The sequence below is a fragment of the Crotalus tigris genome, unplaced genomic scaffold, assembly GCF_016545835.1.
Source record: "Crotalus tigris isolate CLP2741 ecotype Arizona unplaced genomic scaffold, ASM1654583v1 scf7180000020943.996319, whole genome shotgun sequence".
Classification (NCBI taxonomy): Eukaryota; Metazoa; Chordata; class Lepidosauria; order Squamata; family Viperidae; genus Crotalus; species Crotalus tigris.
Window position 1 is genome coordinate 952,558 of NW_024098271.1, and position 20,893 is coordinate 973,450.

Below are 20,893 nucleotides of genomic sequence, written 5' to 3' on the forward strand. Positions count from 1 at the left end.
CTCTCTCTCTCTCTTTCCTCTCTCTCTCTCTCCCCCTCCCTCTCTCACTTTCTCTCCCCCCCTCTCTCCCCTATCTGCTGCTCACCTGGCAAGCTGGCTTCAAGCTGGTCTCTAACAAGTTCAGGGCAGGCAACCTCGGCTCTTTTATGATCATGGACTTCAACTCCCAGAATTCCTGAGTCAGCATAGCTGGGCTAGCTAGCTCTCTCCTGCCCTTCCTGCTTCCTGCTTCCTGAAGAGATGCAGCAAAGGGAGGAGTTCTGCCCAATAAGCTTTTCAGCTCCTCGGAGAACACTGTGAGTGCACTCTCTTTTACACACACACACACACACACACACACACCAAACACACACACACAGAGAGACAGAGAGAGAGAAGCAGGGAAGCGTAATTGCCTCTCTCTGTCTGTTTCTGCAAATGGCAGAGGAGGCTGGGAGCCACAGGGGAAGGAGCATGCGGCTCTGGAGCCACAGGTTGCCGACCTGTGTCCTAGCCATTATTGCCACCTATTCATTCAGCAGGAGTCTAGGAGGACCCCCAGATTGTGCACTGGGTCTGTCTGGCAAAGTGAAATACCATCCAGCACCAAAGATGGCATGCTCCTGGAATATTAGTGGGCCCCTGAAACTTATTTAATATGGTTAAGATTTAACTGAAGCCTGCTGTTCCCTATCCAGTTATCAGGATAAGACATTCATGGCATTGCTTAATTTGACAGGAATAGAGACATACGATTGGGTATCATCAGCATGGTGATGGATAGTTCACCCAGCAGCTTCATGTGGAAAAGATAATCAAACAACGAATCAGCGAACACCTAGAGGCAAACAAAGTCATTACTAAAAGCCAACATGGGTTTGTCAAAAACAGATCATGCCAGACAAATCTTATTGCATTCTTTGACCAAATGACAAAATTAGTGGATCAGAGGAATGCTGTGGATATAATTTACTTGGACTTCAGTAAGGCATTTGATAAAGTAGATCACAACCTGCTCCTCGATAAGATAGAAAAATGTGGGTTAGACAGCATCACTACCAGATGGATTTGTAGCTGGCTGACTGTCTGTACTCAGCATGTGGTCCTCAATGGAACCGCATCTACATGGAGGGAAATGTGTAGTGGGGTGCCTCAGGGCTCTGTTCTGGGCCCAGTGCTCTTCAACATCTTCATCAATGGTTTGGAGGAGGGGATAGATGGGGAAATCATCAAATTTGCAGATGACACCAAGCTGGCAGAAATAGCCAACACTCCAGAAGACAGGCTTAAGATACAGGAGGATCTGGACAGACTTGAACACTGGGCACTATCTAACAAAATGAAATTCAGTGGTGAAAAAAAAAAGTTTCTACATTTAGGCAAGAAAATCCAAATGTACAGGTATAGTATAGGGGCTACCTTGCTCAATAGTAGTAACTGTGAGAGGGACTTCAGAGTCCTAGTGTACAATCACTTAAATATGAGCCAGCAGTGTGCTGCAGCTGCCAAAAAGGCCAACACAGTTCTGGGCTGCATTAACAGAGGGATAGAATCAAGATCACGTGAAGTATTAATACCACTTTACAATGCCTTGGTAAGGCCGCACTTGGAATACTGCATCCAGTTTTGGTCACCATGATGTAAAAAAGATGTTGAGACTCTAGAAAGAGTGCAGAGAAGAGCAACAGAGATGATTAGAGGTCTGGAGGCTAAAACATATAAGGAACGGTTGCTAGAATTGGGTATGTCTAGTGTAACGAAGAGAAGGACGAAGGGGGGACTTGATAGCAGTGTTCTAATATCTCAGGGGCTGACACAAAGAAGAGGGAGTCAAGCTATTTTCAAAGCACCTGAAGGCAGAACAAGAAGCAACGGATGGAGAGAAGCAACCTAGGACTAAGGAGAAACTTCCTGACAGTTAGAACAATTAACCAGTGGAACAACCTGCCTCCAGAAGTGGTGAATGCTCCAACAATGGAAGTTTTTAAGAGGAGACTGGCCAGCCATTTGTCCGAAATGGTATAGGGTTGCCTGAGCAGGGGGTTGGACAAGGTAACCTCCAAGGTCCCTTCCAACTTTATTATTATTATTATTATTATTATTATTATTATTATTATTATTATTATTATTATTATTATTATGGATCATCGCACAGTCAGCCAGATGTTCAGACTGGATTTGGCATTTTGTCTACCTATCGAGTCCTTACCCAGGACCTGGGATAGGCAGATGTGGATGTTTGATGGTATTACAGATATCGTCGCAGGATGGAAGCAGTTCCTAGTAAGGCCGCCTTTTGCAATTGACTAATAGCGAATTTGTCAATGCCAATGGTGTTCAAGTGGTGCTCCAGTTGTTTTGGGATTGCACCCAAGGAGCCTATGACTATTGGTACTACCCTTGCTTGCTTTTGCCACAGTCTTTCTATTTCTATTTGTAGGTCTTTGTATTTTGTTATCTTCTCCAGTTCTTTCTCTTCTATTCTGCTATCTCCAGGCACTGCCACGTCCACTATCCAGACTTTTTTGTCTTTCTTATCGACAATTGTTAAGTCTGGGGTGTTATGTTGCAGGTGCTTGTCTGTTTGAATTCTGAAGTCCCAGAGCAGTTTAATTTTATCATTTTCTATGACTTTCTCTATTTTATGATCCCACCAGTTTTTGCTTACAGGCAAATGATATTTTTTGCAGATCTTCCAATGCACCATTGTTGCTACTTTGTCATGCCGCTGCTTGTAATCAGTTTGTGCAATCTTCTTGCAACAGCTTACCAAGTGGTCCACTGTTTCTTCAGCTTCTTTGCATAGGCGGCACTTACTGTCTGTTGCTGTCTTCTCAATTTTGACTTTGTATGCATTTGTCCTTAAGGCTTGGTCTTATTATTATTATTATTAATAATAATAATAATAATAATAATAATAATAAAGCAATCTATTTGTTGGATTTTTTTCTTACTCAGAAGATAATCTGAAGTATTGGAAAATAATGAAGAAACCTATGTAATGTTAGTAAATATGTAAGTAGCAAAGGGGGGAAAATGAAATGTGGAATTTTATTTGTCATGGGAGTATAATGACCAAAATTAAATGTTCCACTTAAATTATGGAGAGTTATAAGATTTTGTTCAGTTACAAGTAGATTTAATCCTTGGTTATAGCTGTGCCATGTATCTCAAGAACACCAAATTGGAGTAAATCATCCATTTTTTATAAGAGAAACAGCGAATTAGTAAAATTGAGTTTTATTCTTATAATATTCAGTGTGATTGTTGTCTTAAAGTATTAAAATAATAGAATCATGTTTCCCTAATAGAGTTTACGCTGTTATGAATTTAGTGCTTGTCATCATTGTGAAGTGATATTATCAGGAATTTCAAAAACATGCCTGCTTGTAGACAAAGGATAACTTATATTTAGGAAGAAAAGAGGATTTTTACCCAAGCCAGATTGGACATTGAAAAGCACCAACATCCTGAAGAATTCTGTTCTAAACTACACACACAAACACACACATGCATCTGTTTTTCTTTCATTCATTTCTTTAATGTATGATTTTCCCCATTTATCCCTCTTACTTTGAAATATCAGTGTTTTTCACTGATCTCTACTGTCTATTGTAACATTACTACAATTTATTAGTAAGAATAGAGTACAGAGAAGGTACAGAGAGGTGGTTAATTTTAGGCACATACATGTCTCATGCAGCTTCACATGCTAATTATAAGGCCAGAATTTATCAGTTTGGGCACATTTTGGATGGCATGCCACAAGCGCAACTGTAGAACAAGTATACCTTAAAACAGAACTTGAGAATGGGAAAAATATAAATCTTGAAATATTAATATTACAGTCCATATAAATACATGGTGTTGACATCTGAATACTACAGACAGCTAAGATTAAAGAAACTCTTCTGAAGAATCAAAGGGGAGACAAGCTGTCCTGTGACAGCACTCTGATTGCTGGTATGCATGTCTGCTATAGAAACTGCAAAGCCAGGCTTGCATCAAAGTGAAGAATCTGCTATGATTACTCTTTAAATTATACATGTCCTTTCAACTTCAGTGATTTTTTTAAAAATGTGCTTATAGATGGTCTGTTAAAAACACACTAATATAGGCCAATGAAGTGTGTTGATGAAATACATTCCCAAGTAGCTTCAATTAATCAAATGATCTTAATGTGTAAACTTATATGTATGGCACCACCAGAGATTTAAAGATGCTGAAAGACAGATTAAAAGAGAACAAACTTTCTTAAATCATATAATGGTCCCTCTAATGGGCCTAAAATGTGAGGACATAAAGGATGCTTACACAAAATAAATTTGATTCATTTTATAGTGCTACACTGTTCCATACATACATTAAAGTAGTAATGTCCTATCTCATTAAGAAAATGTTCAAACAATATTTTACCACGCATTTGATCATTTAAGAAGAGCAGAAGACTTCAGAGTTACAAAAGGAGTGGCTTTTTAAAATGTACATTTAACAGGCAGAAGTAATCAGCAATAATGACTGCAAAATTGCAGTAGTACTTTATGAGCTAAAGTTATTTAAATAATTGGATTTCTTATAGAAATGTTAATGTGCACTGAATTAAGTGTTAAATGAACAAGAAACTTGTCTTTCCCACAATAATTGTAATTGACTATGTTTGAAACAAAATTTTGAAAAATATCAACGCTTTGTTTATTCCAAGATGGAGAAAAACTCTCACTCATATCCAAACTTACTTGTAATGAATCATGTAGGAAACTCCAGCAAATGGGACACATTAAACACTTGCCTTCAAGTATGCATTCTTACTAGGTGTTCCATATAAAATCATTTAAGGTTGGGAACTGTTCAATAATTTAGCCACGTCTATAATACAATCTATCTCAAATCAACTACTGTGGAGTAGTACCAGTGGTGTAGACCAGAAGCCCCCAACCTTTTGAGCACCAGGAACCGGTTCTGTGGAGAGAGGTTTTTCCACAGACAGGGAAAGCGCATACTGCCTGCATCCCATGGATGGGGCTTCATTTGTTTGCATGGCCCGGTTTATAGCATGCTGCGGCCTGGTGCCGGTCCACAGACCCCTGGAATAGATTGTTGTACAACATCATTAGCAAGGGTATTTTCTCTGCATTCTTCTAATGTGATTAGCTTTACAAGTGAATTAGGCAGTTGATAAAGGAGAAAGTTATTAACAGATATTAATCCTGATAACTATATGCTACCTTTCTTCCCATTCTGATGTATGCATTATTATTTTTTCCAGACATGCAACTATTTCAAAGAATAATCTCAATGCATATTGCTTGCTGGGACTGAAATTTGGATATTATTATCATGATCCCTTGTTTTGTGATTTCCCATAGGTAATTGTTTTTTTGATAACCATTAGAAACAAGCTAGAACTCAGCAAAACCCTTTTTATCAAAAGATTCTGCATTTATGGTCCAGTCACAATTTCCTATGATCCATACTTTATCTCCAATTATTTTTAGAGATATCTAACTATCACCCATCAAAATGGGCATAGCATCTATTAATAGTATTAACAATTAGCTTTATAATACCTTTGCTGAGTTCCGGCTTATTTCTAATGGTTACCAAAAGACAGGTACCTTCAACAGAATGTAGTACAAGAATGTAAGTTTCACAATCTTCACTTAAATGTCCCAAAGGTGCTTTTTCAAGAGGCAACTGGACTTTCTTTGTTTTTCCTTGAAGATGTTTCACTTCTCATCCAACTTAAGAAGCTTCTTGGATGAGAAATAAAACATCTTCAAGGAAAAATCAAGAAAGTTCAGTTGCCTCTTGAAAAAGCATCTTAAGGACCTGGATGACTGAGACTCTCCATAGACAACTTCACTTAAATAAAATTTTGCATTTGAGGGAAAGTTCTTTAAAAATGATGCACTTCCATTTGAAAAAACAACCAAAACTAAGATTTATTTTTATGTCACACAACATTAATCTAACCAGTATTGTTCCTCTCTAGCAAAATTCACAGATGTTTAAAGTAAAGAAAAAATATTACTCTGGGGTATTATGATGCATACTTTCATGGGGAGCCGTTAAAATGTCCTCAGGCAATATATCAAAAAATACCTTGAAAAATTCTGATTTCAAAAACAGCAGACTATGAGAGGTACCAGCACTTGTTACTGTTCAGTAGTTTAGTCAGTAGACTAAACAAGTCATGACAAAATAGTATTGCATGGCTCTAACTGGAACTGTAAATTAATACATGAATTTGTGAGACCAGAGATTGCCCTGCCCTCTGTCAAGCAGCACCTTGTGACAATATAAATATTCTTTAAAAATATTATACAGGCACTGCTTTTTGCTATCATTTTATAGCTAATAAGTATCATATGCATAGAAACCTGAAGGTAACCGTTTGTTTTTTGCAAATTATCTATTTATTGAGTAATGGCATGAAATATTAAATTTTCTTCCTATTCAGATGCGTGCATTGTGCTTCTTAAAAGCCTAGAAGAGGACAATCTCAATGTGTATATGAATGATGTATTTGTTATTGCCAGCACTAGACTATGTCATATATGAGGACTTTTGACGTCAAGCATGGGTAAAACATCAGCAATAATTCATGAAGATCTTTTTTAAATGAGTTGGAAGAAAGACTAATGACACTAAAGGGAAAAGTTACAAATATTTTTTTCATATGCCAGCATTTATAGAGATGTTTCATATGTATTGAAAAGAACCCATGGACCTTTCCCACTGCTAAAAGCTTAAGGAGAGAATTACAATGAATTATGTTTTAATTAAGTTTAATTTTACATAGTGGAAAATATAAAATATGTCTTTTTGTTCATTTATGCTTTCTGGAAAAACGATGGAAGGTAGAGCCAACTCATTAGGGAAATCACAAACAACCAGGATACAGAAATAAATGCAGAAATTGCACACTGTAAAACTATTGAAATTTACTCAGAAATGAGCAAAGCAGATCATATTGACTAGGAATTCTATGAATTGGGATCCCACACATATTGAGAGCACCAGGTTTTGAATCATAAGCTGTTACAGATTTAACTATTTATGAACCAATTCTGAGTTCCTTGATGGAAGTTTTACAATTTATGAAAAAAATATTCCCTCATTTGGTAATTACTAACTATGAAACAAAAGCAAGGTTAAGAAGAAGGTAGTTGGAGGGAACATTGGTTAGCCTTACAAGTGCTTACAGTGGCCAATCATATACAATTGCAAGAAGGATTTGAAAAATGGCAGTAAGGGTGGTATAGAAGTATTCTAAAATAATATTTTGCTCAGTCTGCTGCTTCAGAATGTGCACTGCTGTCTCATAAAGCATATTTCCTAAATTTAAGCTACAGAGCTCAGACGACTGGCATTTTAAAGTCAAGCAAAACAACACTATTTTGGTCTTAGACATATAGACATAAATTCCCTCAAAATTGGTACTATAACAATAAAAGAGAATCCAAAAAACAACTCCTGAATATCTGATGAGTTTGCTGTTCTCAAGTTTTACATTTCATTCTATGAAAAGTCTGTGAAAAGAAATCTCTGTAAAAATAAATCTCTACACTGATAAGTCCTTTAGCACCTTGATATGGTGCCAAAGGAAGAAAAAAACCTCATTTAGTCCACAAAGGGATTGAGGAGATTATTTTTTCTCATAACAGAAGGCTCTATTGTTTCAAGAATATAAGTTATCCTAACTGTACCTCAAAACAAATGAAATATTTTATGATGTGTGTTAGTGGTTTCACTAACCACTGTGTGCCTTTTCAGGAAGTGAAACATCACAATGCAAGTACTGTATGAAAAGAATTAAAAAACAGGATCTCAAACAACATGCATATTAACTAATGTGTTATTATTTTTCTAAACATGCTGTTTCTCACATTTACAGGCATACTGCAACATAGCCCCCTATAATTAATTAATTAAAACAACATTGCCAAAAAATAGGCAAGAATGGGATTTCCAGTTACTGTGAACAAAAGGAAGAGGGAACAGATATCATTAAATAACGTCCAGAGTTCCTTCCCATTGATCATATTGGTTGGGGAAGAGGGAATACTTTGATGCCTAACCCTGAAATTACAAATACTTGACTAATATTCAGCTGTAGTTCCTGAAACAGATCATTTTGCTCTCTAACATAAACTTTCATAGAAAATTTTTCTCCAGCATAGAGAAATTTGGCCTAGCCACAATAACAAATAAAACCTTGAAAAAAAAAACAATTACTAGAAATAATATAGTTAATATAATTTCTCCATTAATTTGATCTGAGGACACCAGCCTATTGGAAAAAATTGTTGTATGTAAGTTTATGTTGATAAGCTTATGAAAGTTTATCCTATAACCAGAGATGTATATGTTAGTTGAAAAAAGACAATTTTTGTTTAGTGGAAAACCTTTATACTGATTGTATCTTTATAATCTATGACTTTGTTGTTTGTATGTACACTTTATTGTTTGTATGTACACTGAGAGCTTATGCATTGGAGACAAATTCCTTGTGTGTCCAATCACACTTGGCCAATAAAGAATTCTATTTTGTTCTGTTCTACTCTACTCTACTCTACTCTACTCTACTCTACTTCTACTCTACTCTACTCTGTTAATAATTGCATGCATACAGATCTTACCATCTCATAAAAGAGCTGCTTCAGAAGCAGATATTGAGGTGAGTTTGTACAGCAAACCTTAGGCAGACTGGATCATACCCCATAAAGTAGCTTACTATTGTGAAGTGGATATTGTTATAGGAAAGTGACCCAGCAACAGTGCAGAGACTCTTCTTGTGACACAGAGGCCTAAATAGCTGCCTGTCTGATCCCTCTCCTTCCTCCAAAGTAGTAGTAGTAACAACAACAATAACAACAACAAAAACAACAATAACAATAATAGAGTTGGAAAGGACCTTAGAGGTCTTCTAGTCCAACCCCCTGCTCAGGAAGAAAACCCTATACTATTTCAGACAAATGATTGTCCAGACAAATGACTGTGGACAACATTCCCAGTCCTTGTTCCATAGAAGAGCTAGTCTTGAAGGTAAAAGATCTAGTTGAAACAATGCTTTTAAAATACTTGGTATTCAGACTGAAACATCTCCTATGTTTATGATATAATTAGTCTGAGGTGAAAGTTCTTTTCAGGATGAATTAGTTCCTCAAGTGAAGAATAATGTATAACCTTATTGAGATTAATTATGGGAAATTATTTCCTAAAATGATTAATAAATATTTATAATGTTCAGTGGCATATTGGGTAAAATATTACTGCTTTGGATTGCAACATGAAAATATGAAAAAACATGAGATCTATACAGGTTCAATTTAGCAAGTTCCAATAGCTGTTGAAGAATATTGAAACTATGTTGCAGTGCAGCTAGGTTTATTCATTGTCAACAAGCAACTATTACATAATGGGTCACAATCCTAATTTGTCAAAGAGTTGCCTAAGCTCTTTTGGAAAATCATCTCAAATATGTTTTATTAATTTGTAATGATAAATCCATGCTGTGAAATTTAGACTGCAATTAAGGGTCAATCCATGTATAGCAATTGTCTGCACCCAATCACCTTTTAGAGTCTTTTCTACTTCTTTTTCTGGTAAAAGTTTAATGCATGTGAATGCATGCACATACATACGTTCACAAACTGGCAAGCAGGCTCATTCAGGAATGTATAGTAGTGTGGTTAAAGGGAACTTTGGGGCTGCCAAAAAGATTTGGGGCTGCAGGCAGCCACAGGACAGCACTGATTCCATCTCTGCACTCAATTTCAATGCTGTCTCTAATCTTTCAAAAATAGCTGAGAAGAACTAGCTATTGTGAATCCTAACTTCACAGAATATAGAAAATCTCTCATGGGCTATATTAGGTCATGAGTGCAATGCCATTGGCAGTTTGAGGAAAAAACTGGGAGAGGGGCTGTCTCCTTTTCTGCACTGCAAATTATTTTCCAGTCTCAGGGGACATTTCTCAATTTAGAAATAGTATGATTTGGTTTTGTTAGGTTCCCCAAATCTATGCTGCCAGTTCTTCCTTCAAATTTATGTATATGTGAATAACCATATGCCAACATGTCTGCCAATATTAAATCAGTCTACTATGTGAGAAAAGAAGCCATGAAACAAAGCTAAATTTAGTCACGTACCTACCCATTGTCAGAAAGCTAATGGGAAAAGGAGTCACTTTTAAAAACTGAAGTCATTATAGAATATTTCTCTTAATATATACCATAAGTTACACCATGTGGAAAGAGTTTTCTTTCCATTTCTCTCACATATTTAATGTGACATGGCAACATTTATGACAAAATAGTTGAATACTCAACTGCTCTGTGGCATATATTTTATATGTTTTTTTTATTACCATCAACTTCTTTCTCTATCTAAAATCTTAGGTTGCCATGGTTTCTTCAGGAAATTTTCAGTACACCATATCATGTGTCCTGAAAGCCTGACACTTGCCTGGATTTTAAGATACTGTAGGTTGCTGTTTGCCACTGCCTGAGGTATGTCTTCTATGAGCTACAGATAAACAACACTATTACACTAAGCCATTTCTTTTATAGCCATATTGTAAGAAGAGAAAACTAATGACATGCAAATACCTGTTATTAGTTTATTAAGAGACACAATTTCATAGGGCATGCAAATTTTTCTCCACATGGCATTATTTGTAATTACCCCTTTGGAAGAACTTAGCTCTTGAAACAGAGAAAATATTAAAGAGGCTTTTTGAAAGAGATGCAATAAAGATGCTACTACAGTGCAGACACCCACCTTTTCACCTTGCTTTCATCTCAGTTGAAAACAAAATCGTCCCCAATATCTTGTTAATATTACCAATGCTCCACTGGGAAAGATTTTACATCTGCTTGCTTGCAGACTATGCTTTCAGCATATCTTGAAGAGAGATTTTGTATGAAGGATATAATTCATGACATCCTCCACTGCTCCATTTACAATGAAATCAGGGGCAAATTACTGATTGTAGATGAATTCAAGGTTTGGACCTTGAACTGTTGAATTATCTGTTTGTAGGTAAGTTTCAATTTTTTAATCAGGTTCCTAATTTTGTTATGTCATCATTTAAATGCAGAAATAAATTATTAAGTTCATAATAGTATCAGTAGCCTTGTTTTGTGTTCTTTAGTATCTAGCACTCTTTTTATAATTCTACTTTATTGTTTTATTGTACTTTATGCTATGTTATCAGTATGACTAGATCAAAACCTTATTTACTTCTGACAATATGTGTCTCACAGAAGCCATGTGTCTCACAGAATCAAAATTTGAAAATTGTAATATTTAATTTCCCAGGACTTCTTCAGACCTGTTAATTTGGAAAGATTTACACAGACCGGAACAAGATCCTAAGGACAATTTTGGATGGAAATCCATTTATTCCATTTATACTTGATTTAGTGGCAGAGATCTAATCCCATAGGCAGTGAAGAATTATTCTTATAGGCCTCTACAGAAAATCACAGAAATGTCTTTGGAGAAAATGCAGAAAACTGCAGAAAATCAAAAGCATGCTTTAAGCTTGGGGAATATAGAAAGCCTTAAAAAGAAGCTCAGACTGGCACTTCTATCAAATAAGAATATAAAGCTGTATTACTTAAAGAAGAAAATATGATTCCTGCCTTCAAATAAAAATGTCTTTCCAGAGGAACTACTGGAATAGAATAGCACACACAGATTTGTTTTATTTTGGCAAAAGCCATCTGTTTGATCATACTTTTTAACTCCATTTTACACGGTCATATCTACTCATTTGTCTGTTTTATTGATTTTTTTTTAAAAAAACATGTTCCTTCTATCTCCAGATTTTACTCTATAATTGAAGGATATAAGGTGCAATCACCACCACCACCACCACCGCCATCACCACCACCACCATCATCATGAGATTCATTTTAAAAAAGGGCAGTATATTTCCAGATTGCCCTTCTGCCAGTTTGTCTGCTTATAATTATGTGATGGGGTTTTTTCTTTGTGGAATTCATAAGCCAATTTCTCCCTACAGAGGCTTACAGGCACATTTCCTGTATTAAAGGTATTTGGGGAAGAAAAGGAAGTAATTATTACCACCTATGAACAAGCAATGGGGGAAAAAGAACAAGGTAGACCAGAATAATGTATCTTCATTGAATCAGTAAGTGAAAAATCAGAAAAATCCTTTGCCTCAGGGCAACGAATTAACAGTCTGGTATCTGGATGTATAGGTGGACATGGTTTACTGATAGGTTGCATTTGGTTCAGATTCATATGAGAAAATAAACTTTGTTCTACAAGGAAGAATTCTCTACTGCACTGTGGTGCATAACAGGATTTTTTTTTTTTTTTTTACTGTGAAATTCAGGGATATAGACAGAAGAATACCTGTCTTGAATAATATCTCTTTACAATCTTTTAGTGAGAGAAAGAGAATAATATCTCTTTACAATCTTTAGTGAATGTTGACAGGAGAAGGGCTGTTTTTTTGATTAATTGATTTGAATTTTAGAGAGGTAACCTATTCTTATTTGAGAAGACAAAATTAAAAGTGTTGGGAAACAATGCTTATTTTTTAAAAAAAAACTTCAGCAAATGAAGCTTTTTTTAAAAAAAATTATCTTCATGCTGAAATACATACAAGAGAGAAAGCAGAAATAAACATTAAATTTACACAACAGAATCTAGTAATCAGTAGCATACAAAGAGGTAGCTAAGATAATTGCCAGCAAAAAAAGTAGTAGCAGGTTTTCTTGGCTCAAAACTAGTTCCTAGGCCAGTATTCTGTGTTATAAATAAATAGATTTTTATAAATGGATTGACATGTGATCTAAAATATCATCTTAGTTATTTCTTCATTGTAATATCACAGCAGTTTGGTGATATGTATATTGAGCTAAGAAGGCTCAAACCTGGACAGTATCTCAGTGGAAGCTACCAGATAATAATCCCTGGATTATTGGCTGGACTGAGATATTGAAAAATATCCAGGAAGAATGCAGTGGCAAACCACTTGCCCCCTGTTGGCAGTTAAATGACATGGATGTGTCCAGGTGGTCTTCAACTGAGATCAATTCAAGAAAGATTTTATGTACTCATTGTAATAGATTCTTAACTGTCTAGACCCTATATCCTAGATTAGGCAAAGTCCTGTCTTTAAACCTTCTGTGATTTTGGGTCTTCTTCCCTGCCAATTAAAGATGAGTACAGAATCAATAGACTGATCTTTCTACCAGCCATCCACTTTAGAGCTAACCACAGCGGAAGCTCTCTGTACACATTCCAAGATACTGAAAGTATGCCATCCATATATCCCAAAAGGCAGGTTTACTGGATATATGAACAAGCAAAAGAGGATACAGACAATTTAAAAGGAGGACAAATGGGTGGAAAAGGAAGACACATTAACTGTTTAACTTTCTTGGCATCTGCTGCAAAAAATTACAGTGAAATAACTCCCCCCTCAGTATTTAGTCCTACTTGTGCATGAAATTATCTTTTCCAGCATTAGAAAGACTGTTTTTTTAATGTCAAGAATGTACTAGAGTAGGTTAGTAGGCAAAAGCCTTTAATGTGTAACTGATTAAAGTCTTGTCAATTTCAGGCAGCAAGGCAAGCCTACTACAGGGTATTGATTAGCTAATTAAAGTCACAGAGCTGAATTTGGTAATTTGGCATTAGCATTTATTAGGGAAGCACTGCACGGTGGAAAAAAACCTACTCAGGAAGACATACTCAAAAAGTCTATTAAGACATAAAGGAGGACATGAGGTAACCCTGCCCAAAGAGATGTCTAACAGCTAATGTTTTGGGTTGGGATAGGTCAAACAGGTGCGCATGATCCTAGTGCATGCTTCTGCACCATTTTATCTCTATGACCTGTCTACATAATCTGGAATGAAAAGAATTGTAAAAAGGCCATCCTTCTTTTCCTTTCTTTTGCTCCTCCTCCTCTTCCTTTCTTTTCTTTTTCTAATAAAGAAAACATCACATTAGTTTACTGAGCCCAAGTAACCTTCAAATATATATTCCAATTAGGAATTTATCAATAAGAATATATACTCAATTGCTTAAATACTTGTAATGTCATTATAGTAAAGGTAGCACAAAATCAACTGGTTTCTCTTTTTATTGTGTATTGTTTTTTATTCTGCCTCACCAATCTCAGTGAGCACCAACCACCACTTTTCCAAATGCTGGTTTAATTAATGCCCAGAATGAAATATATCTATAAGCATGAATGGACTTCCAGGTTAGTAAGTATATGATAACAATTCTAATTATTTAAAGAAGAGGAGAAAATACCATTGTTCCAGACCCACATTTATATTTACAAAGAGAGTTTATTTTTGCAGCAACAAAGGTCATGGTTCCAATAGATGAGACAAAGCATCAGCCAAAACATTCTTTCCCGCGGGGAAGTATTTTAAAGTAAAGTTAAAATGATTAAAGTATTGTGCCAATTGGACCTGTTTGGGGGACAACTTTTGAGGGGTCTTCAGTGCCTCTAAATTTTTATGATCAGTCCACACTTCAAAAGGCACTTTGCTCTCTTCAAGGAAGTGGTGCCAAGTTAGCAATGCCCACCTTACTACGAAAGCCTCCTTCTCCCAAACAGCCTATTGCCAAGAGAAGTTACTGACTGTTATCCTTTTAATGACTGACCATAGATTTGAACCTGAATCTTTTTTTATCTTTACTAAACACTGTAATTGCTGTATTAGCTGGTTCTTAATAGTAGCTTGTACTGAGCAGATCTGACTTTGAGCCAATGAATACTAATATTTTCATCAATCAAACAGAATGTATAAGATTAACTTTATTCACTCAGCTATCAGGGGGAGAGGGGGGCTCTTATCTGCCATGACTTTAAGTTATCTATGGTAATTCCTCAGGCACATATATTTCTACTTCCAGAAAGCAATCAGAAGTTGAATGCGCTTGATATGTAGTAGATTTTCTGGTGCAATCTAAAGTTAAATAATGTAATCTTACTGTAATTTTCCTGCTTCAGAATCCTAGAAAAAAGGCATTCTAAGAAAGTAAATGAGTTGACCCAAAGGAGGAAAATGTCTATATATAGAAGTCAGTAAAAAATATTATTCTAGCTTCATTTTTATTTCTCATGTTTTCCATGTATGGAAATTATTTTTGTGAAAAACACCCTCTTTGATTACAGTTGTAAATAACATCACAGGATGTTTTAAAACCACATTATGAATTGTTTGTTGACATAAATTTGTATAGAGTTTCTGAAGAATTATCTCAAATTTTATAGTATTGATGTTTTATGATGTTTATAGTATTGATAGCTTTGACATAGTGCCTGACATAGTATAGTGGCTTTGAAAATGCAGCTGATTAAATGGTAACAAAACTTAAGTCTGGTATTAAGTGACAACTCATTCTGGCTGGGATTAAATTCTAACAAAATTATTAGAATTATTTTCTGTTATTAACAGAAAACTGAGAAAAATCCATAGTCAACAAGACAACTAATGACAAAATTCATTAAAATACATATTGCATAGAATAAGAAAAAGGAACATAAAAGGGGTGATGAAGAATGAGTTTTCATGAGAAGAATCTATGAGAAATGACATTAGAAGCAGAGGATAATCAGAGTTGAAGAAAATAAAATAAAAACAAGAAAGATGATTAAAAGGTAGGAAAAAGTTAGTTGAAAATGAAAAGCAGAAGTCTCATCCAACTATGTGTACTGGAGAAAAAAAGAAAGACCACAAAAGAACAGAATTATGTATAGTATGGATAGGAAGTCATATAATTAGGACAGAAAAAAGGGGAAGTAGAATGTACAATGTAGAGCAGGTGTATCCAACCTTTTGGCTTGCTTGGGCTGCATTGAGTGAAGAGGAATTATTTTGGGCCACATATAAAATACATAATATAGTTAATATATATAAATAACAAACTTCCTTTATTTAGGGGGGTGTCTTGTGGAGTCACTTTACTCGTTGTCCAGGGCTGCATGTTGCCTGTGGGCCATGGGTTGGATACACCTGATCTAGGGGATGGGAAGAAAAAACTTTCCATTTATGCTTACAGAAGACCTCTGCAGAGCTCGTACCTACAAAGAATCAGTCTATTGGAGGGAGGGAAGGAAAGAGAGAGAGATAAAGAGCTAAATCATAAATAATCAATTGATTTAAGCTGGAACTAACTTGCAGTAATTCTGCTGAAAACATCAGGGAATTTATAATACAGCTGCCATTGAAAGCCATCTCACTTATGAAGTTGAAATTACATTCATTTTAGATTAGAACTTGTTTTGGATTTAACTTTCAACTTTTTCCTTTTGTTTAAAAATCCAGTTTGAAGATTCTTTTTTTAAAAAATTCCAGGGGAAACCATAAGATATGATCTTGCAGGTTACCCAAATAATTTAGCTTCAGATGACTCACATCCATAATCCAACACATGCTTTAAGAGTTCAAGAACTAACGGATCAGAGCCTTGTGGCTGAAAGTTGCAAGGTGCTTTTCCAGGGATAAGTAGTGATTATATGCTATATATACCCCAAAAAATCAAAAGGAGCTAATATTGAACTGTTCAGGATGCATTTTCTTGGATCAAGCTAGTTTGTGTTATGTCATTTATTGTTTTGTTTTCTGCTATTGAAAGTTCATCTAACATAAGAAATGGTCACATAAAAAAGCAGATCCAAATTTCCTTGTGTGTTACTCTTTTTGTTGTTGTTGTCCCTCTCTCTGCATAATTGGACATTTTGTGTAAGGCTACTTCTGGGTTTTGTATAATTTTTACAGAATTTTTTTAAAAAATCAAGGACAATATATGAGAGTGACAGAATGGTAGAATCTGGCAATGGAGAGGAGAAAAGCAACTACAATTACAAACCCTGAGGAAAGCCTTTTTGGCACAGGAAGGTTACTGCTGTGTAAACATGAACTTTATTTATACTTTGGCAGCAATAAGAAAAGACAGACCCAGACGACTACAAAAACAGACCCATTGAGCTATAACACACAATGACCTCAAGCATTTTAGTTTTTTAACTAGATCTCTCTATCACAATATTCATGAATATTAAAAAATCAATTCTGCATATTAAACAGACAATAAAATACAGGCAGGACCAAATGAAACAAATTTGAGGGCTTAGAAAAAGATGCAGAATTCTAGTGTACATTGTCCTTAGGATTGTTAAATAAAAATTGCTTCAAGATATCCTTATCAACTTTACAGTTTTAAACTCAGCTCATGAATATGTTGCATGGAGGAAAAACTTCATTGGAATCTAATCCTTAGCATAATTAAACCCAGCTGATTAATTTGGTAGAGGAGAAATGTAAGCACGTGTTCCTTCCTGTTGTTATAAATGGAAGTTTAAAAAGCTTCATTTGAGCAGGGTCATTGCTGAATAATCTCTCTTGTTTATGGGAAATGTGGATAAGTAATTTGAAGTACAGAGCCAACATTAATTTGTTTCACATATTATTTGCAATTTGACAGGAAAGAGGAGGAGGAAGTGAAGAGGAGGGAAGGAAAGAACAGCCTGCACCTTATCCCAAGATGCAACGAGCAGCCAAATGAAACTTGGGAGTTGTTCATTTAATTTTTAAAAACTACATTTTAAATTAGGCCCAGGCTTTTTAAATATTCCATATGTGGTGTGCCAGAGAGCTATCTGTTTCAATGTAAGTTTCTAACTTTATATCAATTCACAAACATTTATTTATGACATCAAGTCTGTCTCATTCCAACATTTCAAGGCACATTATTATATAAATGAGTTATTTAAGGAAAAAATGAAATATGCAATAAAGCTGTGAGTCTTAGAGGTTAAGGAAATGCAGACCAGCAAGGGAAAAAAAAACAAATTCTGCCATATAAAAGAATAAGAAACAGTGTCAGTCCTTCACTCTCCACATCACTTCTTTGAAATGTCCATTTTTCATACTTTGAATATTTTAATTGATGAAATCAATTAAAAGAAAGGGAAAAAACACATAACCCCAAGTGCTAGTCCAGTTCATTTCCGATGAAATCCCCTCATCTATCTTTTAAAATGCTGCACTAGTCCACATTCTGTATAATCTTCTGTAGAAAATATAAAAAAAATCATTCTGCTGATGTATCTTCCAGTTTATCCAAGGGATGGATAACTAATATGTGTTTTACATAAGGTAGGAGAAGCTGATACAAAGACATTTCCGGAACACATTTCCTTGAAAAATTCTCAGAGCATTCCTCCTCCTCCAAACACGGCAAGTTGAATTGATGTGAAAGAGCTCTATTTTGGTATCATCTGACCACAACACTTTTACCCAGTTCTCCTCTGAATCATTCAGATGTTCATTGGCAAACTTCAGATGGGCCTGTACATGTGCTTTCTTGAGCAGGGGGACCTTGCGGGCACTACAGGATTTCAGTCCTTCACAGCATAGTGTGTTCCAATTGTTTTCTTAGTGACCAGCTGCCTTGAAATCATTGACAAGATCCTCCCATGTAGTTCTGGGCTGATTCCTCATTATTCTCATGATCATTGAAACTCCATGAGGTGAGATCTTGATGGAGCCCCAGACCGAAGGAGATTGACAGTGATTTTGTGTTTCTTCCCTTTGCGAATAATTGCACCAACTGTTGTCATCTTCTCACCAAACTGCTTGGCGATAGTCTACAATCTTGTCCCTAACATCCTTGGACAGCTCTTTGATCTTGGACATGGTGGAGAGTTTGGAATCTGATTGATTACTTCTGTGGACAGGTGTCCTTTATACAGGTAACAAACTGAGATTAGGAGCACTCTCTTTAAAAGAGTACTCCTAATCTCAGCTCATTATCTGTATAAAAGATACCTGGGAGCCAGAAATCTTGCTGATTCATAGGGGATCAAATATTTATTTCACTCATTAAAATGCAAATCAATTTATAACTTTTTTGAAATGCATTTTTCTGGTTTTTTTGTTGTTGTTCTATCTCTTACTATTAAAATAAATCTACCATTAAAATTATAGACTGATCATTTCTTTGTCAGTGGGCAAATGTACAAAATCAGCAGGGGACCAAATACTTTTTTCCCTCACTGTACACCATAGTAATCAATGAGGCAAAACATTGTCACTTTTCCTCTTTTATTAGGTTGGCTAACTGTCATATTGCTAACAATTTAGAGTAGTCCATTCTTTTTTACAGACAGTGGGGCAATACGTTGCCATGTTGAAAAAAGGTCCCAGATTGTGGACTGGATGAAAGGTTCTGGCAAAAATGAAGACATGAGTATGTTCTTCGGGACCTACATGACTTCTATTAACATCTGAGCACAATTCACAATGTGTGTGTTGACCTTTTAAGTCCTGTATGGCTTGGCACATGTATACATGCAAGAATGCCATCTCTACCCAATTTAGAGCTGTCCAACTCAACCATCCTGCTTGTGATCCTTCACTTCATGAGGTAAGGGAGTACTCTATGAGTCTGATTATATTTTGAATAGCTTTTTCCTAAATATTTGATCTGCCCCACTCTATGCATTTCCCCAAGTTGTTTACAATGAATACTTCTGAGGGAATTGTTGATGTTCTCATACTGACCTCTTTTTTTGTGGTGTGGTTATTTTTATTATAAATGCTTTATTAGCAATAGCAATAACACTTTGATTTATATGCCATTCATATACAGCCCTCTCTAAGCAGTTTACAGAGTCAGCATATTGCCCCCAACATTCTGCATCCTCATTTTGCTGACCTCAGAAGGATGGAAGTCTGAGTCAACCTTGAGCCGATCAGGATCGAACAGTCAGCAGAATTAACCTGCAATACTGCATTCTAACCACTGCACCACCACAGCTCTTGTTTTTCTATTAATACATGTGAACTCCCAATAAAATAAATTTTGCAGTACACTATTGGAAATAATATACCTAGACATGCCAGTTGATGATAAATCTTTGTGGTACTCCTGCCTAGCTGGTTTTCGCAGAAACAAATCCCAAACTAATGGGCTCTTAGTCAAATTTATCAAGGATTTTGTTTTTCTTCCTATGTTCACTTATTTTTGCCCATCATGGAGGGCAAAAAGCCCACAAAAAGTGACAGAATATCCTGATTTATTTTCATGCAAAACAGTACTTGATAACTGTGATATTGTATTTAACTTTAGTTTTGATGCCTTTGTTTTCATCTTGCAAAATCTTTTAGAAATATGCTTAATTTCATGTAAATTACTAATCACTATGAAATTATACTTTGGTTATTAAAGCTCTTCAGGTACTTAAGATCTTTGACAAGTCAGAGTTAGAGCATTCTGAATCTCCAAATAGCAATCCCTTTTTGGAGAGACACATGTGAATTCTAATGGAAGAGCCCTTCAGTGTATAAAAAGCCTTCAATCCCTATGACCCTTTATCAAGCCTGATCAACCCGGCTTCTTTCTCAGGGTACCAATCTCTGTCTCATGGTTAATTTGCCAAAATCCCTGCTTAGTCTGCATTCTTCTCATCCAATATTCTTACCAATTTAATCTTTGTTGAAAATAGCCTATATTTGTTAAAAATTCTAAATAAAACAGTGAGCAGATTTATTTTGACAGATTTCATATATATTGCATTCAGTCATGAATCATCATAGAGACAGACCTCAAAGTTAAACACTATGTGGTTTGCAGAATCAGATGTGAATGGGTTCCTCTTCATTAGAGTTAAATTTAATGTTTTTGATTCATCAGCACTGGCTAAATCAGTTTTAAACTTAGCTTTATCACATATTGGGCCCAGTGCTCTTCAACATCTTCATCAATGATTTGGATGAGGGGATAGATGGGAACTCATCAAATTTGCAGATGACACCAAGCTGGCAGGAATAGCCAACACTCCAGAAGACAGGCTTAAGATACAGAAGGATCTTCACAGATTGGGCGCTATCTAACAAAATGA

General features: G+C 35.7%; 1 long non-coding RNA gene across 2 annotated transcripts; it reads left to right on the forward strand.

Moving 5' to 3' along the window:
- The first annotated feature begins 252 nt into the window (after positions 1 to 252).
- LOC120319743 lies at positions 253 to 19,696 on the forward strand. 2 transcript variants are annotated; one of them, XR_005559819.1, is made up of 5 exons: positions 253 to 296; positions 10,383 to 10,493; positions 17,473 to 17,657; positions 19,156 to 19,416; positions 19,642 to 19,696. It is a non-coding gene; the product is annotated as an uncharacterized LOC120319743 (long non-coding RNA). The 2 variants fall into 2 exon arrangements; XR_005559820.1 differs by lacking the exons at positions 17,473 to 17,657; positions 19,156 to 19,416; positions 19,642 to 19,696 and adding an exon at positions 11,305 to 16,667.
- Positions 19,697 to 20,893: the final 1,197 nt, after the last annotated feature.